At 39.3% G+C, this 24404-nt stretch overlaps 1 long non-coding RNA gene across 1 annotated transcript in view; it reads left to right on the plus strand.

Moving 5' to 3' along the window:
* The first annotated feature begins 10537 nt into the window (after positions 1–10537).
* LOC119874576 overlaps positions 10538–24404 on the plus strand; it is a 53136-nt gene continuing 39269 nt past the window's right edge. Inside the window, exon 1 of the long non-coding RNA XR_005370982.1 lies at positions 10538–10863. This is a non-coding gene — a long non-coding RNA (uncharacterized LOC119874576). The remainder of the gene's footprint in view (positions 10864–24404) is intronic.

Here is a 24404-nt window from a genome sequence, read left to right on the forward strand (position 1 = left end):
TTTCACCGTGTTTGTTTCACGTATTTTCCCCCCAAACCATTTGAAGGAGGCCTCGTGACTGTCCCCTTCCGAATATTTCAACACATGAATCCTCAGAGTAAGAACATGCCAGGAGGTGATGTTCAAGTCCAGGTGAGGGGCCGTGAGCTCCTAAGTTAGGGTGAAAAAAAGCAAATAAGGGTGAAGTAAGGGAGTCCACTTGCTGGACGATCGCCCCCAGGAGATACTGAACCTGCGGTGGCCGTCCCCATATCCGGACGAGGCTCCGATACCTTTTGCCTCATCTTGGCCGCTGTGGACCTCTGGAAGGCGAGTTACTGTTCTAATGGGCTTAAGCCAAATATAACCTGGGGGACGAGGTCAGTGTCAGGATATAATCCGTGTAATCAGTTCCAGTATCTGATATGACCTCATCGATTCGTATTATCGATGCTTCTTTTTATTAACAAGAATAATTTTCAGTTTCTGGGCACGCACAGTTCTGAATGTTGTTTGAGCGTGTTATGCATGGTATGGGGTGAAAATAAAGGGAATTCACTGTTGATTTTATTTCTTTAGAAATTTGGGCCAGAATCATTGCCTTCTTTTAAATTCTGAAATTGGTTGATATCCTCGTGGACTTCTATCTTCATACCAGACTCTTCCTCAGTGTGAACACACCTAGTGCTCATGACCCAGCGAAATGAATTAGGGTTCCTCGGCGAAGTGTCTGATTCGTGATTCTACTGAATCAGAACGTTAGACATGATGATTTTTATTTTTCCACAGTAAAAATGACATTATATATGGCAGTCATTGGGAGAAAATATTTTTTCCATCCACTTTTCGTGCCTCTTGTCCTCCTACACTTCGTTATCATTCCAGGAAGTGAAAATTCTGCTTTGATTTGTTAGCTTTGTCCCTCGTGTGGAATTTAGCTCTGAGGACTTAGACTCACCCTACTTCCCAGCAGTGATGAGGATGTTGTAGAGACAGCGAGTTTAGATTTCTAGGATACACTTTCTTTAGGGACTCTTCTTTGATTAATATACAAAATGACAGCGAGGGATCTTGAGAAGGCCTCGCTTCTTGTTATTCCCTGCAGCTGCAAGAGTGGGTTCCAAGAGGCCAGTGAAGAGATGCGATAAAATACATGGCACATTCCTTATGGTTCCGGGGAAGACTTGAAAGATCTCTGGAACGGGTAGGAGAGAAATACCTCGAGACTTTTTACATGCGTGTCTGCTAAAGCCATCATGTTAGTGCCTTTTACTGCACTTTGTCTCCTTTCGTTGACGGGTTTTGGCAGCCTTACAAAGGTAGTCATGCATTTTGAACTTGCTTGGGGTGCTTGCAAGGGGTGTCGTTGGGTGCCTTTCATACAAGAAAAGGTGGTAGACGGGAGAAGAAATGGGAAGGGGGGGTGTTATTTTCTCATGAATTTTATTTCTCCAAAGCTAAGATGGAACTCAACTCACAGCTTTACAGTTGTCCTAGATCTTGTGAAAGACTGACTGGGAAGTTATAGGATTTCATTAAACAATTGCTGGACGAGGGAGGAGATGTGGCATGACGGGATTCTTTGTGAAATGGACTTTTTATATTCGAATACCAGGTACAAATGAGAGGCCTTAATTGAGTACCTGCTATGTGCTTCCTTTTAATCCCAGAATTTGGCCTTACTTTACTACCTTTTCTTCATCAAGGGTACTTTAATGACTCTATCTTGACCCTTTAAATGTTTCTTTAAAGGGAGAATGTCTGACTTTTATTACTGAGTTTAAGAAGTATTTAGGGGATTGCAATTCTGAATAGGTCTTGGCTTTCAGGTTTTTTTCTCCCTAAGAACAATGACACAGCAGATTGACGATTAATGGTTCAGAGGGTGCCGGGTTACACAGATTGCATTTGAGGTCATTGAACAAATATATCCACTTGAGTATCCACCATGTACCAGGCACTGTGCCAGTGCAGGTAAAAACACAAGAGACGGCATTATGCAGAGACTGTCAGTGGCACATGAACATGTGCTGGGAGGAGCTTGGCTGTTTCCTGCTCTGATGGTCTTCATGGACTGACATTACTACCCTTTTTTTTTTTTTTAATAACATTAAATCCATGGACAAAGAAGCTCTAACCAATCTCTTCCTAGACTATTCCATTTTTGTTTCACACTATTTATTTGGGGAAATGAGTTCCACATGTTTAGTAAAGTTGTTCCAGAACTACCTCCTTGCTGGCTCATTTTTAGTAGTTTGGGATTTGGTGGTTTGTGTTTATGGTCAACAAATGCATGCTCTTCATGACTTGAACGTCTTTTTTAACACACATCATCCCTTCAACTATTCTGTTTTTCAGATGTGAAAATCTTTGCCTTCTTAGTCCATGATAATTTTCTCTTTACACATGTGTGAGAGGGGTTGACAATTCTGAATACCATTAGCTTTCCATCCCAATCCTGTTTTCTATGGAAAAGAAAGTGCAAACTTCCATTAGGAAGCAAGTGAGGGAAACTTTCCTTTGAATAAAATGCATAAATACTTAGAATTAGCCTAAGCAAAGTTCTAGATCAATTACCCAGGGCTAATGCATCACTTATGGAGATTGGCTAGTGGCATTTTCATGAGTGATCATCTGTGATTACAGAGCTGTGGCCATCCCAGGATTTTGCTCACCCTGTGGGATTCAGCATCATTGATCGTGTTAGTCTTTTACATCAGCCACGCTCAGAAAGGTCTCAATGGGACAGCACGCGAACTACATTCTCATTGAATTTCTTTTTCCATTATCAATGACCCAAGGTTATTTGAATATTTTTAATCGTTTATTACACAATTTAATGCACTTTATGGGAACATAATTTATCTTTCATTGAGAAATTGTTTTGAAAAAAGAAGTTAGACTTTATTTTGAGCCATTCAACAGAGACTGACTCAGGCAATGGGTGAGGCTTTCAAGTTTTCTTTGCCAGCCATAGTTCAAATCTTATTTCCTTCTTGTTTCGTTCCTTCAAATCTTTATTTTAAGCCAACTATCTGACAATATGTATGTATGGATTTAAAAACTTATTTGTTTTTCCACTTAGCGTACTTTAATTTTTGATGTTACTTTCTGTTCTTTACTATCATTTAAAAGCATGTCATTCTACTCAGTAAGTGTGCCGCCACTTAATCCCATGGAACTGGACATTTCTTTTCGTTGTTCAATATTATAATAGTGTTGAAATACTTTTGTAGCTAGAACTTTCAACATACTCATGATAACTTCCTTAAGGTATATTCTTGAATATGAAATTATTATACCAAAAGTAGAAATATCGTTAAGGCTTCTTATACTTGTTGTCAAGCATTATTATGTGAAAGTACACATTTCCTCTGATCTTCTACAAAACTGGGTGTTATGAAAAAAATCTCTATTTGGGGCACCTGGGTGGCTCAGTCGATTAAGCCTCTGATTCGTGGTTTTGGCTCAGGTCATGTTCTCAGAGTCCTGAGATTGAGTCCGGTGAGGATGCTTAGCAGGGAACTAACTTGAAATTTCTCTCCCTTTGCCCCTACCCCCATTTGCACGTGCCTGCATGCATGCTCTCTCTCTCTTTCTAAAAAAAAAATCTGTTTGAGATGTATCAAAATGAAATCTTGTTTTTTATATTTGTATTTTTGATTATTATAAGTTCAAAATTTTTCATAGATTCTTGGTTTCTATTATTTTATCTTGAAAAATACCCAGTACAATGAAAGTACCAGAACTTGAAATACTGTAATTTATAAACTTGCTTGTTGGTGTCCAAAGAATACTGCTTTCCAGTGTACAGAATTTTAAGGAAATAAGATATTCAAATACATCCTTGCTAGGAGCACAGTAATTTCTGCTCCCTCCCAGAGTGAGACTGATCGATTCGCCGAAGTTGATACCGATATACACATCTATTTAAACCCATTCCTTGATTTGTTTGAATTTTCCTCTTACATTTGATGTCAAATAAATATATCATCAAAATATCAATGAATGGGGAATATGATGGCTACTCAAAGGTAGAAATTGGTCATTTAGTGTTTAGTATAGGCCACTGGATCTTTGGATTATACTAGACCACTCCTAGCAGGCAATTATCAGTTGACCTTTTACAAGGGTCTAGTGGCAAAAAGTGTGTCCCTTTCAGCTTCTCATATGTGAACCACGTGATCTGCTCACAGGAACACTGACTGATCTTCTTATCATCTTTCTTTCTTTTCTTTCTTTCTTTCTTTCTTTCTTTCTTTCTTTCTTTCCTCCTCTTCTCTTTCTTCTTTCTTTCTTTTCTTTCTTTCCTTCCGTCTTCTTCTTTTGCTTTTTCTTTTCTTTTCTTTCTTTCTTTTCTTTCTTTCTTTCCTTCCCCTTCCCTTCCCTTTTCATTTCTTCCATACCATTTTATCTTCACCTCTTTCACTTCTACTCTTTCCCTCCTACCTTATCTATTTTTTTCTCTTCTCCCACATTTCCTTCTTCTGTGATAATATAATTGTTCAAAAATATTAACTAATCTTCCCTCCATGTTTTTCTTTTTGTTTTTCCTTTATCCCCATTTATGGACCAGGTCATTCTGACTCACTTTAGTTGGGAAGGGATGTGGTGAGAAAGGAGTCTCCTCGTGGCTTTGAGTTTCAAATAAATGCTAAGGAGAAATCTTGCTTAAGGATCCCTGGGTGGCGCAGCGGTTTGGCGCCTGCCTTTGGCCCAGGGCGCGATCCTGGAGACCCGGGATCGAATCCCACGTCAGGCTCCCGGTGCATGGAGCCTGCTTCTCCCTCTGCCTATGTCTCTGCCTCTCTCTCTCTCTCTCTCTGTGACTAAATAAATAAAAAAAAAAATTAAAAAAAAAAAGAAATCTTGCTTAAATCTGAGATAAAAGATGAGTAGCAGGAAAGCATATTCAACCATCACATAGAGAGTGCATGTGTGTATATATGTATAGATTAAATATAGAAGTTTAAAGAATTACAATAAAATGAATGTATATGTATATGTATAGATTAAATATAGAAGTTTAGATTAAAAAAAAAAAAGAAGTTTAGATTAAAGAATTACAATAAAATGAATGAAAACATAGCCATCACTCAGCTTAAGAAATGAAAGAATTCCAGTAATTTTGAAACTATCAAAATATGCCCCCTTCTACTTCACCTAGAGGAAAAATATCATGTGACTCATTCTCGTGTATACTTTTAAAGATATATTTATTTATTTGAGAGAGAGAGAGAGAGAGAGAGAGAGAACAAGTGGAGGGAGAGAGAATGGAGTGGAGGCCAGGGAATCTACTTGAGAGAGAATCTCAAGTAGATTCCCTGTTGAGCACAGAGCCTTACTCCAGGCTCGATCTCACAACCCTGAAGTTATGACCTGGGCTGAAACCAAGGGTTGGAATTTAACTGACTGGGCCACCCAGATGCCCCTTGTCCTCCATATATTTCTTCATATAATAAGCATGTATATGGGTATCCCCAAATGCAGTGCTTGGTAATGCCAATTTTTGAACATACATAGCTACACTCCATGGACTATTCATATTCGCCAAGCTTGAAATCCTGCTTCGCTTCACTGGGTAGCTGGGTGAACTTGAGCACATTATTTTATCCTTCTGATTGCAGTTTTGTCATCTGTAAAATGAGAACAATAATTGTACATAGCTCACAGCATTCTTGCAGGGTTAAGTTTTACAGGCATACCTCATGTTACTGTGCTTCACAGATACTGCTTTTTATTTCCCCCACAAATTGCAGGTTTGTGGCAACTGTGCCTTGACCAACTCTTTTGTCTCTATTTTCCCAATAGCATTTGCTCATCTTGTGTCTCTTGTGTCACATTTTGGTAATTCTAGCAATATTTCAAACTCCGTCATTATTATATTTGTTACGATCATCGGTGATCAATGATCTTTCATGTTACTATTATGATGCCCATATAAGATGCAAACTTAATTGATAAATTTTGTATATTTTCTGACCACTCCATTGACTGGCTGGTTCCTCAGTCTCTATGCCTTTCCCCAGGCCTCCCTATTCCCTGGAACACAACAATATTGAAATTAGGCCAATTAGGAACCCTATAATGGTGTCTACATATTCAGGTAAAAGGAAGAGTCACACATCTCTAAACTGAAAGCTAGAAATGATTGAGCTTAGTGAAGAAGGCATGTTGAAAGTCAAGATAGGCTGAAAGCTAGGCCTCTTACACCAAACAGCCAAGTTATGGATGCCAAGGAAAAGTTCTTGAAAGAAGTTAAGACAGCTTCTCCAGTGAACATGCAAACAATAGAAAAGCAGAACAGTCTTACTGCTGACGTGGAGAAAGTCTGAGTGGTCTGGATAGAAGATCAAACCAGCCACAACATTCCCTTAAGCCAAATCTTGATCCAGAGCAAGGCCCTACCTCTCTTTAATTCTCTGAAGGCTGGGAGAAGTGAGGAAGCTGCAGAAGAAAAGCTAGAAGCTAGCACAGGTTGCTTCATGAGGTTTAAGGAAAGAAGCTGTCCCCGTTAACAGAAGGGTGCAAGGTGAAGCAGCAAGTCCTGATGTGGAAGCTGTAGCAAGTTATTCAGAAGATCTAGCTCAGAGAGTTAATGAAGGCGGCTGCACTAAACAACAGAGTTTCAACGTAGATGAAAAAGCCTTCTATTGGAAGGTTTGCATAACTAGAGAGAAAGTCAATTGCCGGTTTCAAAGCTTTAAAAGACAAATTGACCCTCTTGTTAGGGGCTAATGCAGCTGGTGACTTGAAGTTGAAGCCAACACTCATTTACCATTCCCCAAATCCTATGGCCCTTAAGAATTATGCTGTATCCCTTGCTTATGCTCTTATCAGTGGAATAGCAAAGACTGGATGATAACATCTGTTTATAGCATGTTTGCTGAATATTTTTGGCCCACTGTTGAGATCTACTGCTCAGAAAAAAGATTCCTTTCACCATATCACTGGTCATTGACAATGCACCTAGTAACCCAAGAACTCTGATGGAGGTGGACAATGAGATCAATGTTTTCATGCCTGCTAAGCCAATATCCATTCTGCAGCCCATGGGCCAAGGAGTCACTTTTATTTCCCAATCTTATTATTTAAGATATACATTTCAGTAGGCTGTAGCTGCCGTAGTTAGGTTGATTCCTCTGATGGACCTGGGCAAAGTAAATTGAAAAACTTCTGGAAGAAATTCACCATCCTAGATGCCATTAAGAGCATTCAAAACTCATGAGAAGGGTCAAACTGTCAACATTAACAGGAGTTTGGAAGAAGCAGATTCCAACCCTCATGGATACATTGAGGGTTCAGAGCTTCAATGGAAGAAGTAACTACAGAAGTGGGAATAGCAAGAGAACTAGAATTAGAAGTGGAGCCTGAGAATTGCTGCAATCTTATGATCCAACTTGAACTGATGAGAAGTCGCTTATTATGGCTGCACAAAGAAAGTGGTTCCTTGACATGGAATCTCCTCCTGATGAAGATGCTGTGAAGATTGTTGAAGTGACAACAAAGGAACATAAACTTAGTGGATGAAGCACAGCAGGGATTGAGAGGATTAACTCCAGTCTGGAAAGAATATCTACTGCGGGTAAAATGCTATCGAACAGCACTGCACACTATAGAGAAATCATTTGTGGAAGGAAAAGTCAAGTAATGTGGCAAATTTCATTGTCTTATTTTAAGTAGTTGCCACAGCCACCCCAGCCTTCGGCAACCACCACCCTGAGGAGTCAGCAGCCATTGATATGGAGGCAATACCCTCCACCAGCATACAGATTACAACCTACTGAAACTTCGCATGATTGTTAGCACTTTTTTAGCGGTAATGTATTTTTTAATGAAGATAGATACATTGTTTTTTAGACATACGGCTAGTGCACACTTAACAGCCGGCAGTAGAGTATAAACATGACTTTTATATGCTCTGAAAACCAAAAAATTCATTTGACTCACTTCATTGTAATATTTGCTTTACTGCAGTGGTCTGGAACCAAACCTATATCTCTTAGGTATGCCTATCTAAATGGCACTTAGAGAAAAACTTGGTAATAATAAAGAGCTTCTATATTAGCCATTATCATCATTTTTAATTTTTAAAGATTTTATTTATTTGACAGAGAGATAGAGAGAGCCAGAGAGCATAAGCAGAAGGAATGGCAGGGGGAGAGGGAGAAGCAGGCTCCCCGCTGAGCAGGGAGCCTGACGTGGGGCTCCATCCCAGAACTCCTGGGATCATGACCTGAGCCAAAGGCAGACGCTTAACCAACTGAGCCACCCAAGTGCCCCTGCTGTTTTCATCTTTATTACTATTGTTATTATATTCTTCATTGACTCAATGCCCATGTAATGGTGATGCATGTAGCTGCAGTTTATTTATTGCCACTGACATACAGTATTCCACTATACACACACACACATACATATATACATATATATATGTGTATATATAGTAATTATTGTGTTCATTTTAATGCTGATGGACATTGGGAAGCAATCTGTTTGCAGATTTTAGCTAACCCATTTTTAGCACACCCATTACCAGTAATGGGTATTACTGGTAGGACTACTTCTGTACAGGTCCTATTGCATAAGAGCAAGAGTTGTTCTAGGATTTTAGGGTATATTCCCAAGAGAATTGCTAGGTCATAGGATATGTGCACATTCAGCTTTACTAGAAATGTGAAATAATTTTCAGAAGTGATTATAGCAAATTACCCTCCCACTAGAGTGGGTATGAGTTGCTTCATATCTTTACTGATACTTGAAATTGTTTTGCCAATCCCTGGTGTGAAATGCTATCTCTTTTTGGTTTTCATTTCATTGCCTTGATTATAAGTGAGATTGATTCATAGGAGCTGTTTACACATTCTGGATAGTAATCCTTATGTGTCACTTATGTTGCAATTGTCCTTTCTTAATTTGTGGCTTGTTTCTCAGATTGTTTGTGATATCTTTTGATGAGCAGAAGTTCTTAATTTTAATGTGGCTGAATTTATTAGGTTTTGCTTTGCGGTTACGTGATGGTGATTTTATATGTCAACTTGACTGGGCCATGGGATGTCCCAATACAGACTTTCCTACCAAAAGTGGTTCTAGAAGAATGGAATTTTAAGGATGAGTTTCCTGAATTGGTTCCGGTAAAAATTCAAGTTTCCTTAAATTGGTTTCTAGAACTGGCTCTCTAATCCGATTAGATTTAAAGATGATAATGGCTCTATTTCTAGCAGTAAAGAGAGTACTAGTAGTTCATGGCATAATCTGTCAATATAGATCTCAAAATAGCACCATTGGATGCTCCTAATCAAACACTTGTAAAAAGCAAGAAGCTGAGTGACTGTGTATATAAAGCTTTCAAACATTTTTGTCAAACTAATGAATAGGACAAGATTGGCTCATTGTCCCTAATGTCACCAGATAAAGTAGTGAAAAAAAAATGAGCTCAGAGATTTGAAGTCTCAGTTCAAGAAGCACATAAATTGCTTGAAGGCTTCTATGTGTGCCTTGAAAGAGAGCCTTATTTCCTGTAGCCACAAAGCTGGGACTGCTGAAAGTCAAATCTATAATCTCATTTTGTAGCTGGCTGAATTATAACACAGGATGAAATCCCAGCTTTATAGGGAGTTCACTTTTAAAATGGGGGCAAGTTTCACTAGAAGGCTGTATGCCCTGCATCAGCACGCAACGCATGATATTTTTCTCTTATAGCCAGGATTCATAGGTCCAGGGATGGTGAAGATCAGAGTGGCACCCCTTATTGTTATCCCTAGTGACCTATTTCCATGACTTTATTGGCCCATATGGCCTTTATATGGCCTTCCATGCTCTGTTGGCCTATAGGATGAGTATGTCTGGAATACAGAGATTCCCTAGAGTAACTCTTTGTATTATCTTGCCCTGTGATTAAGGTCAATGGAAAGGTACCACAACCCAATCTAGGTGTGACTACTCATGGCCCAGACCCTTCGGGGATAAAGGTTTGAGTCACCCCATCAGGTAAAGAACCATAACCAGTTGAGATGTTTGCTCTGAGGTCAAAGGGAATATGGGATGAGTAGTGGAAGAAAGTTGCTGTAAATACCTGCTACAACCATGTGTCCATTTACAGAAACAAAGACTGTAAGAGTATTCTCTCCTTATTTTCTTATGAAAATGTTTGTGTACTATATAGAATACATTTATATATATATATGTATATATAGGTGGTATTTTTGTTTTTGTTCCCTGTCTTATTCCCTCATCATGTAACATAAGATATATTGACTCTTTATCATAGTATTTAAGCACTGTTAATTTTATATCATAATATTTAAGTCCTAGAGTATCAAGAAGAGTAAACATCTCTCACAGACTTTATCTCCTCTTCTGGGGAAGGGGTTAGTGTATTGTTGGTTGTAGGCAGGCCAGTTGAATTATGTTAAGTTGAATCATAACCTCGTTATTGTCTTTATTTGGAGATTAAGTACCATTTAAGGAGATGCGTATGGGTGCCAGACAAGGGGTGGACTTGTAACAGATGAGTTTATGTATCAGTTTGACTGGCAAAAGGGTGCCCAAATATTTGGCTGAGGATTACTCTGGGATGTTTTTGGACGGCATGAACATTTGAATAAGCAGACTGAGTAGATTGCCCTCCCTAATGTTAATGGAATTTATCTAATTAGTTGAAGATTTGAATAGAACAGAAGGTTGGCGCTCACATACGAAGGAACTTCTGGCTATTGCCTTGAGGTGGCACATTGGTTCTTTCCTGCCCATCAACTTGAACTGAAACAGTAGCTCTTTCTGGGTCTCAAGCGGACTGACATTCAGAGTGGAACTTACATGAGCAGTTCTCCTGGGTATCCAGTTTGCTGATTGCAGATCTTGGAACTAGTTGGCCTTAATTAGGTGAGCCAATTCCTTATAATAAATCTCTCTTTGTATACATACATCCTATTGGTTCTGTTTCTCTGGAGAACACTGGCTAATGCAGTTAGCCTTTGTTTTGTTTCAAGAAATTATTTGTTCTCTCAAGGTCTTGCAGAGAGTTTTCTATATTGTCTTCTAACAGTTTATGGTTTTTCCTTTAAAAAAAAGATGTTAATCTGGCTCAAATAATTTGAGTGAATGGTGAATGGTGAATTTTGGTGAATGGTGGGACGTATAGATCAAATTTCATTCTTTTCCATGTGATAACTGGTTTATCTAGAATCTCTATTGAAGAGTCGATCCTTTCTGCACTAATCTGCAGAGTATGCTCTTTCATGAATTAAATTTACTTCTAGTCGTTGGGACTGCTTCTGCATCCTATAACCCTTACTTTGGTCAGTTTGCCTAACTTGATTACTGCAGTATTAGAGTAGAACTGATAACTGCTTTGTTTTCCTTCCCTTTTATTTCTTCCATTAAGTACATTACATATTTTATTATTTATTTGTTAATTGTTTATCTCTTTTCATTAGAATTTAAGCTCAATGAGGGGATCCCTGGGTGACTCAGCAGGTTTAGTGCCTGGCTTCAGCCTTGGGGCATGATCCTGGAGTCCCGGGATCAAGTCCCACATTGGGCTCCCTGCATGGAGCCTGCTTCTCCCTCTGCCTGTGTCTCTGCCTCTCTCTCTGTGCGTCTGTCATGAATAAATAAGTAAAATCATAAATAAATAAGTAAAATCTTAAAAAAAAAAGAATTTAAGCTCAACGAGGGCAAATACTTCCTATGCTTTATTAAGCTTTATATCCCCATAGTCTAGAAGAGTGCCTGAAACATAATAGGGACTCAATAATTGTTTGTTGACTGACTGATGTCAAAATTGTGCTAAAGGTTTGACATACATTTCATCATTTAATTTTCTGAATAGTGCTTTGTTTATCCAATTAATATTTTTTTATCCAATTAATATTGATTAAGTATTTATTGTTATATCCATCTCTCAGGTGGGAAAATTGAGGATTAAAGATGTTAAATGATTTATCTACAATCAAGAAGCTAGTGAGCAACAAAACTATTTGATTATATCTTATACCAGAGTGTTATTAAATATTTGACTTTTATTGTCATTTCATGGAAGTAATTCAGTATTATAGGATTCATTCATAAGACTTCACCCAAATTTACTAGAATGATCTGATCTCTAAAAGTTATGCATAATATGTCTTTAGAAACTATCCAATTATTTGAAGAAAGCTAGTTTACCAGAGCACAGCCTGAAGTATGACCAGAGAAACATAAACCATAAGTGCTGGAAAAAGTCTAAGGTATCTTATAGTCTAACAACCATTGGTCAACTTCCAAATTTGTTCTGACATAAGAAGGGGCCACTTGTATAACACACATTCTTCCATGTAGATTTATATCCATAGAAAGTGTAGGAAAGAGTAAAGAAGTATGAAGAGTAAGCCATTGGTGAAAAATAATAGACTGTGATAATGACCAAAAGAAACAGAGGAAGGTGCCCATAACCAATGGTGGACTAGTAGCTGAGTATGGTAAATGGCAAATGCAAATAAAGTATTACTGAGGCTGAAAGGAGCATAATATTCATTCTGGTTGAAGGGGTTAGAAGAGGCACGGTGACTGGCAAGTCACAAAAGAAGTGAACAGTCCAAACACACATAAGGAAAAGGTTTTGACTATTGATGATGAATTAAAATGAGATGCCGTTTTCCATTTATCAAAATGCCAACTATTTTACCAGATGAAGAAAGTAATGGGTCGGTAAGAGCATAGGGGAATGGACATTCTCCTTCATGGCTGGTAGAGTTTAAATTATTATAACCTTTCAGAAAGAAAATTTGCTATCATCAAAAGCTATAAAAATGTTTTTCCCTTTTAGCCTCATAGTTTCACTTCTCAGAATTCACTGTAAGGAATCAGCTCATATATTTTTATCTATGGGTATTTATGATGGGATTATGTATAATAGCAAAATATTTGAAATAATCTAAGATAGGAAACTAGATGAATAAATTACTGTATATACATATGAGAGAATAACCTTAGACATTAGAAATGTAGAAGATTACAAACAATTTTGCTGTTATCCAATATATACATTTCTGAATAACCTGTATTTTACAATACCTCTCACAAAATAAGAGGGCCTGGAAAAAGTAGCAGTAGAGCAGACTATTCAAAACCTATTGTGTCAGCTGGGGTCAGATCCGAAATACAGAAACCACACCAGCTATTTTGCAGAAAGAATTTATTATGAGCAATCGCTTAAACAAGTATTGGAGAACTGAAAAAGTAAAAAAGGGGAAATTGGGATGACACAAAACAATAACAGAAAGACAGTGCTCTGATTCTAGGTTTGGGGTAACAAGAAAGGAAAATGGGCTCATCAGAAATGAGAAGGGACCCAGTGAGGTCAGTACAAAACCTTGGAGTTGCAGCGCTAGCCCACCCACGGTGGGGTCTCGGGAGCTCGGAGCTGTCCCGTGGAACAGGGTTTCAGATCTCTGAGGGGATACAGTGAGGTGGTTTTTGCTGCAACACTGCAGACTGAACCCAGCTGCTGCCCCAGAGGAGAAGGCTGTCGCCGGGGCGATGCTGACGGGAACAGCGAGCAAACAAAGAAGAATAAGACCTTTCTCTTCCGCAGCCTTTCCGTCCCTTCCTGCCCTCACCGTCAGAAACTCAGAGGGCCAGATGGCAAGGGGGACGTGTGGTTTGCAGAGCTTCAGCTCCGGCATCAGAAAGCAGAGCACAGAAGGATCCTTCTGCGCGACCCGCAGAGTTGTGAGCTGGGCTCGGGGGTGGGCTGCAGGTGTGGCAGGACCTGGGAACGTCATGGGACAGTGGCCCCTGCACTGGGTTATGTTATATGGCAAGTAGGGATGGGATATAGGCCCTCCTCGGAGTGCGGTGCAGCTGTACAGACTCTGTCGTGGCCAACTGGAGAGGGACTAGAGATCAGAGAGGTGCCCCCGTGGGCCCAGAAGAAGGAAGCATCCATGGGGTGAGCTGCCTACAGGGACCACGTAGCAAGGACCTGGGGGCAGCCTACAGGACCTGAGACTGGCCAACAGCTAGAAAAAACACAAGGGCCTCAGTTTCTCAAAGGCAACCTGACAACACCTTGAATGAACTTAGAAGAAGAGACTCCGAGCTCCCGAAGACAACCACAGCGGGGCTGACACCTTGGTAACAGCCTTGCAAGATCCTGAGCAGAAGGTCTAGTTCCGCCCAGACACTGGGCACGTGGAAAATGTGGAGTCCTAAATGAGTGGCGTTCTAAGGCACTGAGCTGGCTGTTAGGGAACAGATGCAGGTGGGTCTGGAGCTGAAAGACAATAATGTCGTAGCCCGCACGCCTCTCTAATGTGTAACCAAAGAACGGACAACCACCACAGAAAATGATCTCAGATGATAACCTGAGCAGAGCTGGCTGACTCAGGGTGACTGGGAGCTGCTTTGGAGACACTCAGAAGGTAAAAACCGGTGAAATGTAAACACTTGCTCGTGGTGCCAAGATACTAGAGGTGGAAGTGGAGTTTCGCAGAGCAGAGCTGCCCAGGAGGAAGGGTAAATCCGCCCAAGTGTGGGGTGCAGAGATGGTGTGAGGCTCCCTGACCGGGCAACTCGGAGGATAACTGCTCATTTTAAGGTTTCTTACGGTAGAGCTGGAAAGGACGGTAAACACTAGCAGAATGGATGACTCTTTCTTTTCCAGTTGAAGGTTATCCAATCTCTGAGGAAAAATTCTGCGTACGAATCCCCACAACGTCCAAGTTATATTAACATCAATGCCCGATTTACCAAATGCTTCTGAGCTCACTGATGTGATAGGGTAAAGGGGAGAGGAAGTGGAAAGAACAGGAGAGGACGTCTTTGGGCCACCATGCTGATGTGACACCTGTGACAAGAGGAAGGAAGGAAGAAGGTTGGGGCAGGTGGCGTTTCAGGCTGCAGGGTGGCTCTCAGTGTTAGCTGGGCTGCTGGGCAGCTCCCGAGCAGACACTGTCTGTCAGGGGAGTCCTGAGTTGTAAAGACCCAACTCTATTGTCCCAGCTATGATCAGTCATTGGCTGATAGCAGCCTGAGGAGAAGGTGGCTTCAGGTGACAATTCCAGCTGATTGGAAGATGTGGAAGCTGGAGCTTGTCTGCCCAATTACCTCCATCTCAGCAGGTTCTCTTGAAGGGACGTCAGAGCAGAAGACTTCCATGGCTAACACAAATACCGTTTGTATCTTTGTGAAAATAATTTAACACCCAGGTTCCTTCCCATGGGAGGAACTAAGATAGCTGGTGACAAAGTTCCTAATGGAACTGATGCCCATGATTTGTGACAAAAAAGATCCTCTAGAAGGGAAACACACATCTGACTTTGACTAGTGGACTTTTCTGGAAAGAAGGGCATGTTAGGTTCCATATTGATGATTCAGACCACACAGTGGGGGGTAGCAGAGCAAGGGTCTTAACCCATCTGGTAAAAACTGAATTAAAAATTAGAGCCAAGAGCAAATGTCTATTTTTAGTTCAGTCAAATAAATAGAATTTGCTCTTGATATTGCTTGGGTTTCTAATAAGCTGAAGCAGAAAAGCCTGCTGACGCAATAAATTTTCACCACCAAGCTAAAATGCAGCTGCCCTGAGACCAGAGTGATCAGTCCTTTCTGACCTTAAGAAAAGAAGTAAGTCATGATCCTGTTTTCAGACCGGTGAGCCAATCTGGAGGAAAATTAAGTAAACAGCTGTGGCTTTAAGTGACACATTGCAAATCTCCGAAAATGAAAAAAATTACCATTTCTCCAGTTTTACTTTTACCAAAAAATCATTTTCCAGGGATTCTATAGCTATCCAGAGTGCTTAAAATAATCTTTTCTTTCTGATTCTTTCAAATAGGTGTTTCTCCTTAATCGTTCTACTTTGATTTACTCCATATAGTACTTTAATTTGTGCGTGTGTGCATTGGTGCTTGTGTAGGTACAGCTTATCAAATTAAATACAATAGTACTGAAGCTTTTCTTTAATATTTTAACCTCACACAACATAGAGGTGTACAAGCTAAAGCTTTTAAAGCTTCCTTCCCATGCCCAACATCTAATACTTTTCAAGACATGTGGCGTTTAAAACAAGTAAAAACAAAACTCTTAAAAACAAAAATCTATGCATATACTTACAGCTTTAAATCTGGTTCTATGTTTAGTTTGTGAAACAAAGGTAAAAATTTTTAAAAAGTCATCAATTATATAATTTTAAAATAAAGCATTCCATTTTCATTAAATAATGGTTGGGGCGCCTGGCTGGCTCAGTCAGTGGAGCATGCAACTCTTGATCTTGGGATTGTGAGGTAGAGGCCTACATTGGGCATGGAGCTTACTTTAAAAAATCAAGTAATGGTTATCTGCATATATGCTTTATCTCACATTAATGTTATTCCCACGTGATTGTACACCAGTCTAGGAACTGACCAGAAACTGGGGTGCCATAATTTGTATGGTAAAAGCTATAGAATGAGCTCATGTGTTCAAGATATGCGGAGGAGGCCAGCGTGGTTGGATGGAATGAACAAGGAGGTGAGTGGTAGGAGACAGCATCACAAAGGTGAAGAGGGTTTAAACTCTACAAGAAATTATCATGATTTGAACCACTGGATCAGGATTCTCCTAAAGGCAGAACTACCTCTGGAGCATTACTTGAACATCTTGGCTCTAAAACTAGGCATTATTCCTCTGTTTCATAGAAAAGACAACTGTGGGGCAAAAGAGAGACATAACATAGATGCAAAAGAAAGAAAGATGGGTTAATTATAAAAGAGAATATATAAAACAGTTATTAAAACATTTGGAAGGAATATGCAAAATGCTGTTGTGACATTTTACTCTGAATTAAAGAAGTCAATGCAGCACAAATCTGAGGAAGGCAAACTGTTATGTATTTATTCATTTTTTAAAAAACATCAAACTTCTTGCTTCCATATTTTGGGATAGCAGCAATTAAAAGGGGCTACTGATAAATCTTTGCAATTCCTATGTTGTTCGAGTTGCCGAATCTAACCATCACTCCTAATAGAGTTTGTTAAGTTTGTATCTTAAAAAGCATTGGCTTGAAGAGCTCACATGATGACTCAGGGTCATAAATAATCTTTGCCTAAGAAAAACAGGATAAATAAAAAGCTATTTTCTTTTCCCTTTAAGTTATCTTAATTTCCTGAAATGAAGAATAAAGTCTCACGTGTCTGTCTTCTAGTTAAACATGGTGAGCTTTGTGCACTTATTTTCTTCCCTTCTCTTCTTAGGCAAAGAATTAGAGAAACAGTACAGAGATACCAGCCAACCCTTGACCTCCCCCCTGCCCCTCCAGGCCTGAGATTAGGTAATTTCCTGGGAGGACTCAACTGGCCTAAGGGAAAAGTCTTGGTGGTACTAATATTTGGGAGCCCCCTACTAAGAGAGGGATTTTAGCCTGAAAACCCTTCAGTGACAGCTACCTGTTAACAAGCAAAGAGCTTCTATTTGAATTTTAGCATCTCACTGTTAAGTGTAAATTCTCACTAGACTGTCAATGGTACCAGGGATCTGAGAAAAGGCTCTTACAGAAAGAGGAACCAAAACAACTAGGAAAAAACAGGGCTTTCAGAAACGGGAGATAATGCAAGTAAGAGAACAGAACTAAAACAGAAAAAAAAAAAAAACCCAACCAAACAAAAAACAACCACAAAACACAAAAGCTGTTCTCAGAGAGATAAAAGAATGTAGCTTTCATGACTGAGAACAGAACAATAAATAGCAAGTTTAGAAGCAGAACTTGAGGAAATCTTGTACAATATGGACAGAGTTGAAAACAGGAGGGAAAAGATAAGAATATTCGAGAATCAGTCCATGAGGTTGAATATTTAAAATGGAGCCAAAATGAAAAGGAGAAAACGGAAGGGAGAAAATCATCAAAGAAGTAATATAAGAAAATTCCCTAGGACCTAATAACATTTTTTTTTTTTCCATTCTGAAAGGGTGCATGGAGTGCCATTTCAAAGAAAGCCCACATAAAATGACATTGTTCTAAAATTTTTGAGCCTGGGGAAAAAAGACAATGTCCTAAAACCTTTGAGAGGGAGAGAAAAAGACCCAGAGAGAAAGGTCAAATATGAAGGACCAAGAGTCAGAATGACATTGGTTTTTCTTAACAGCAATATTGGATGCTCACCAACCATGAAGACATATATTACACAGTAGGAAATCAGTTGATAAGGTCAAGAAAAGAAAACAATAATAGTATAGCATTAGAAATAGAGAAGTAAGCAATGCAAAAGCCGAGTTGCCAGTGGCTGCCTGAGATCGTAGACGCAGAGGCAAGAAGAAAAGGCAGCTCTGAGAACTGTCTCGTTAAAACATTGGTCACAACTATAGCTATGTGTTACTGTGCTAAATATTAACCTATAAAAAAGAATAATCTGAGATATTTCTTCCCCAATTAGTTCCTTTTAAATAAACATTTTATTTCATTAAGCTTTTAGACACATTCAAAATATTTTCTTCGGTGATCCCTTCCTTTATCAAACATCACATCATCTGTCTGGCCATCTAGTTCAATGCTGGGAGATTACTGTGTAATCATTTGGATAAAGAGTTGGTTTCCTTTCTCAGAAATCGTGTCTTTCTTTTTTAAGAATATTTTAGTATAGTGGCTAAGTGGGGGCTGGAGACTGGCTAGGTTAGATTCCCACCATGCCAAATATTAGCTGTGTTACTTGAGAAGAGACCTGAACTCCTGTGCTTCCATCCCTTCATCTTTAAAGATTTGAGGGCAGCTAATGTATAGAGTTGTTGTAATACACTGAGCTAATATATGCAGAGTTTTATTAGAATAGTACCTGGCATGGAGTGCGCGCTCTATAAATGCTAATTTTGATTGTTATTACAGGCTACTTTTTGATTCAAACTTAGTAGTGATTTCTGGGTCTTTAAGAAACATAGGTATACATTTATTTTGTATTTTTTTCATAGGTGTACATTTAAAGTAGGAATACTAATCGCACGCACACATACACACACATACGCAGGATGGGATGTATCTAGCAGGAGTACAATGTGGTTTTCTTGGCATATCCAAGTCTTTGCTTAGGTAATATGGATGTTCAAGCTTTTCATTTTTACGATCGAATTTCAATAGTGTTTGTAACACAGGCAAGATTCTGTATGCTTCATTACAAATTCTCTTAGTTTTGCTTTGAGATCTAGGGTTGAAATATCTGAAATAGTTCTGGTCATCATTTTGGTTTAAAAACTATCGTATTTTTTGCTGAGATACAAAATGAAGGTGTGAAGAAATCTGTTATTCTCGAAGCTTTTCTGTCCTTCCTGGCTGGAAAGCTTATTTCCAGCTTTGGGCTCTGAATAAAACCCATTATAGTTATATCGTATGTCTTTTCAATCAACAGCATTCATTTGTTACTTGTTTTTAAGAAATTTTATTATGCCCATGAGGAATGCAAAGACATTTAAGAGGAGCGCCTAACTCTTACTGAATTCATGGTCAAAGAGAAGAAAGGCAAATGTATCAAGTTAAAAGCAATTACAGAAATGCCACTAGAAAGAAATGTTTAATTTCCAGTTGAGAAGGTGGCCGGTAATGAGACAGTCGTTTCATTTTGTAATGTGGATTTATAATTATGTCAGAGGAAAAACCAGTGGAGAGCGTATCTTAAGATGGAGGATTAAGAAAAAAGTTTGGTATTTTGCTTAAACTGTAAAGTGTCTGGATTTTGGTTCTAGGTTAACAATTTTCTAAAAATCTGGAAATCTTATGTGTGAGTAGGGAGGGGGAGGTTTGGGCAGGGGAATGTGATATACTAGAGCCTGCTGCGAATGCATTGCTTTAGAGACTGGAATTCAGTTTAACCAAGGTCTCCTGTGTGGTCCAAAGACCTAAAAGACACGTTTCTCCAACAAAGCCCCCATGTATTTGGCCAATATAGTTAGTGGACTTTTTTGGGGGAACTTGTGTGAGAACCATGGAACTCCCCAGGCTCAAAACACAATCTGGCTTCTAGGAATTGCGTGGGCTGTCTCTTTTCCCTGAAATTTTCACCTTCACAGTCCTCTTGACCTTCTGGTCTTGAGATAGACATCACTTCTTTTAAAGAGCCTTTGCTAACCTTTTCCATTCCCCGACCATAATCCTTGTAGCAACTGTTACTTGGTTTATTAGGACATTTAATTGTTCTTTTTAAGTTGCCTCTTGCCCTAGCTTGTGTGTTCCCTCCAGACACATCTATTCAGGTAGCATGTCTTGTTGAGACGTTTTGATATATTTGGGAAACTTTATCTAAATAACAAAGGACCAGGTCTTTCATAGAGTGGTTTACCAAACAGGATCTATAACAATTTTTAAGCTCTGTATATGCATTTTAAATTTATAGACCGTGTTTGCGAAATATTCAGAATCTTTCCATTTTCTTCTTTCTTTGCTATACCTTCTCACAAACAGCACAGTGGAGACCTTGAGTTTGTGGCATATTAGTCATGTCTGTGTAGAAGATCTATTATTACCTTGACTCAAAGTTCTGAGAGGATAGAAAGTCAACTGGCAATGCTCACAAGTTGGAGACGTGCTTAGTAAGAAAAAATTAGTGGTTAGCAATCTTTAGATGTTCTTTGGAATTCTATTCTCTGAGTTGGTTACGTTTAGTACTCTCAAAACCTAAATAGTTATGTTGGACGTGCTGAATTAACTTAATGGGTTAGTTGCGAGTCCAGGCACAAACCTCCAGGGACCCCATGTCTGGTTGACCATGGCCACTCTCCTCTTTCCTGGCTCACGACCAGCACAATGCAATCATGCTGTCATCAGGTAAAAGGGCCTTGCAACTGATTTCTCCCAATCCTTATAGCTTTTTAGAGACATAGGTTAAAAAAAAAAAAAAGAAAAGAAAAGAAAAAGGAGTCTAAGTGTCTCAATGGTCCTTGGTAAGTTGTCTATGAATGTGCCTGCAGGACATTTGCAGCCTCTGAGTCATGTCTGAGGACCCAGAAATGTCTGACTGTATCATCCATGCAGCAAGAAGTAAACTCAGCAATTTACCAGTTGAGCTTTATTAGCTGGCTGACTAACCTACTGTTTTTCCTAGAACAGTCTGGCATGCAAGTTGTAACAGGGCCTGATTAAAATATGATTAATTAAGTTTTGGTGGAAAATGCTCACGATGTTCTGTTCAAAAAGTGAAATGACTCAAAGATGACTTTTTAGTGTGGATAAAATCAGGGACATTGCCCTAGTAATGTACTCAACCAGTGGTGGACTTAAAGCCACAGCTTTATCAAGCTATTAAGAGTTGAAGCCTGGAATCAGTGACAGCAGCATGATCTATGATTAGCTTCAAGATGACGTGTTTCAGAGTCCATGTTCCAAGACAGGGTAACATTATTTATAGGTATGTGCAAGAGTGAAATTTTAAGAGCATGGGGAAAAAGATCAACAGCTATTGTCAAAGTTAATGAAACATAAACCCACTGCACATAAAACTAGCTTTGGCACACATGTATGGCTCACATAAAATAAGGACAATGGTAGCTATGGCTGCTGAAGGGAACGGTCAGTTTTTCCCAATTAGGAGTCACTAAAGGCAATAAACAATTCTGAAATAAACTGTCAAAAACAATGATTGACTTTCCATTGAATTCCCTGTTATCAAGAAATGTAATTCTTCATGTTTTTTTTTCTGCATCCAAATACATTGAAGAAGTATTGTTAATATTATTTGAAAAATAGGGAAAAAACATTAATAGAGCTGGTGTGTATCACTTAATTTTGTTCTCCAAAGTATATTGTAAGCTTCTTAAAGTCAGTATAGTACATTTTGCTTGGTTTTGTGTCCCTCTACCTCATTGTTCTATCTCTTATATTTACCATAATGTGTGGTATAATGTAAACACTTTACTCATTAATTTTTTAATAAGCTGTTATTGAACACCTACTACGTGCAAGAGTGATGGTAAGTGCTAATGACTCACTGGTCAATGAGATATTGACTTAAATGAGTTTGGAGGGGGCAGACAGGCAAAATAAAGAGGCATTTCAAGAGCATGTATTTAGGGTCCTAATAGAGCCAATAATGGGTGCTGTGAGGATTATGGTTGGGGTATGGTAGAGATTAGGAAAGAAGACTGCAGACAAAGGGAACAGCCATAGGATGCCTAGGGGCCTGGAAGACCACATTTTGAGCCTGGTGAGCTCCATGATGAGGACAGTGTGAACTAGGACTTGAGACTAACTTGTTGGATTTCTTTTCACTTACAAGAGATGCTAAAATTGATGTGACATAAAGGAAAACATCGTTCAACCCATAATTTGAATGCATGTTTGATGTACTCAAAGATCTTTATTCATATAGGTGGGATGAAATTTTTAGTGATGATAGGATTAATTTTTTTTTTAATTTTTATTTATTTACTTATGATAGTCACAGAGAGAGAGAGAGGCAGAGACACAGGCAGAGGGAGAAGCAGGCTCCATGCACCGGGAGCCTGATATGGGATTCGATCCCGGGTCTCCAGGATCGCGCCCTGGGCCAAAGGCAGGCGCCAAACCGCTGCGCCACCCAGGGATCCCGATAGGATTAATTTTATCTTGATGACATTTATTATTTTTCTACTTAAACCTCCAAATAGGTATGCGACTAAATCTCAGTATTCTTGAAAGGGTGCAGTATGGCCAAGACATAAGGCATATCAGATTACTCTCCTGGAGGAGATTAGTCATGAAGAATTGGGCTGGAGAGTTAGACAGGGTTGAAATAGTGGCAAGTGTTACTCCAAGGAGTTCACACTTAACTTAGGAAAGCTATTGGATTATTTTGTTGTCGTTGCTGTTGTTTTAGCAAGGTCACTCTTCTAGCAGTTGGTAAATGGAGAGAAGGGGGAAAGATTGGTGATAGTGCAAAAGAGTAAGAGATTATAATGTATACAAAATGAGGAGAGTCTAAATTAAGGATGTGGAAGAGTAAATGAAGAGGAGAGAAAGAATATGGGATACATAACGGAAGTAAAATTGAACATGTGAGGTGAGCAAACAAGAGTAAAAACACCAGGGATTTTGGCTTGGGAGATAAGGTGAATGTCAGAGACATTAAGGTCAGGAATAGGCGGTCGTAGCCAGAGCGAAGATGTGAATTCTGTTTTGGACAGTGTTTGAAGTGCTGGGGCAGCTCTGTCCCAGATGTGGATACACAGCTGTGCCCTCAGAAGAGAGATGGAACTTGATATAGTGGATTGAGCATGCAGGAGAAAGGACACAATCGGGCTGCCGGGTACTACCGAGCCTGTAGCTGACCTACGGGGAACATTGCTCTTCCCCTGCAGAGTTTGATACCCATATGGAGTCAAACACAGGGTCAGACAGACAGCGATGGAAATACTACCTTGATTGCTGATAAAGTTGGCTGAACATGGCTGTTTCTGAGGCCAAAGCTTTGTGAATATTTCACCCAGCAGTTAGACATAGTTGCTTACCCTGGCTTTTGAAAGGAGAGTGAATCAGAACATTGGCTATGCATGCAGGCAGATTAGATAAAAGGTGGGCTTCCTCTCTCCCAAGCTCATCATCAAGTAAGCCACTCAATTTTTTTTTTTTTTTTAATGGGAAAGACGTGAAGACAGGCTGAAAAGAACTGGAAATGTTAACTCTAGGTGATGTTCCTTGACATGAAAACTGGGGGTCAGGATACATGGCCTACATTTGAGAGGAGATCATGGCATGATGATGATGATGACTATATGAACATGTATTGAGTAGTTACCATTTGCCAGGCATGGTTCCAAGTTCTTTATAAGCATTGACTTCTTAAATCTTTACAATAACCGTGAGATATAGGTAAGGAAATGGAAACTCAAGTAAGTGGCAGATCTGGGATTTGAATCCAGGCAGCATGATTCACAAATTGGTCTCTGGAGAAATAATATTCCTAGAAGGTGGAGGAGGAGGAGAATAACAAACAGAAGAGTGGCATGGTGTGATCCAAGACAGGAGGGGGTCATGTGGTCAGCATCAAGTGCAGTCGGAGATGTAGCTGCAGAGCTTCAGCTCCATGCTGTGACTTGTTCACTGTTGACGTGATGAGCTTCAAAATATAAGGAAACAAAGCAGAACAAAACAATTGTTTATCCTAAGACTGCAACATGGAGAGAGCAAATTGATGAGAGCATTAAGGTAAATACATTAAGATCTTGAATCAATCAATTTCCTATATTCTAGTGTTGTTGTTGTTGTTTAATTAAGTCTAAGTGCAATGGTTTCCTTTGTGTAGACACAGCCTTTAACACTCAATTTGACCTGGATGGTGTTAAATGGATATTCAAGTTAAAAAAAAAATCTAATTTGGTTGCCTACAAAGATCAAATGAATCATTTTCCATTGCGCTTTGTACAACCCAATGTGAGAATGTGAGTTGATACTGAGTTATCAAGAGATTGGGATTTGGCTCCTGCCTTTGCCTTAAAGAATTAAAATAGCA

Source organism: Canis lupus, chromosome 15 (assembly GCF_011100685.1).
Source record: "Canis lupus familiaris isolate Mischka breed German Shepherd chromosome 15, alternate assembly UU_Cfam_GSD_1.0, whole genome shotgun sequence".
Taxonomy (NCBI): Eukaryota; Metazoa; Chordata; class Mammalia; order Carnivora; family Canidae; genus Canis; species Canis lupus.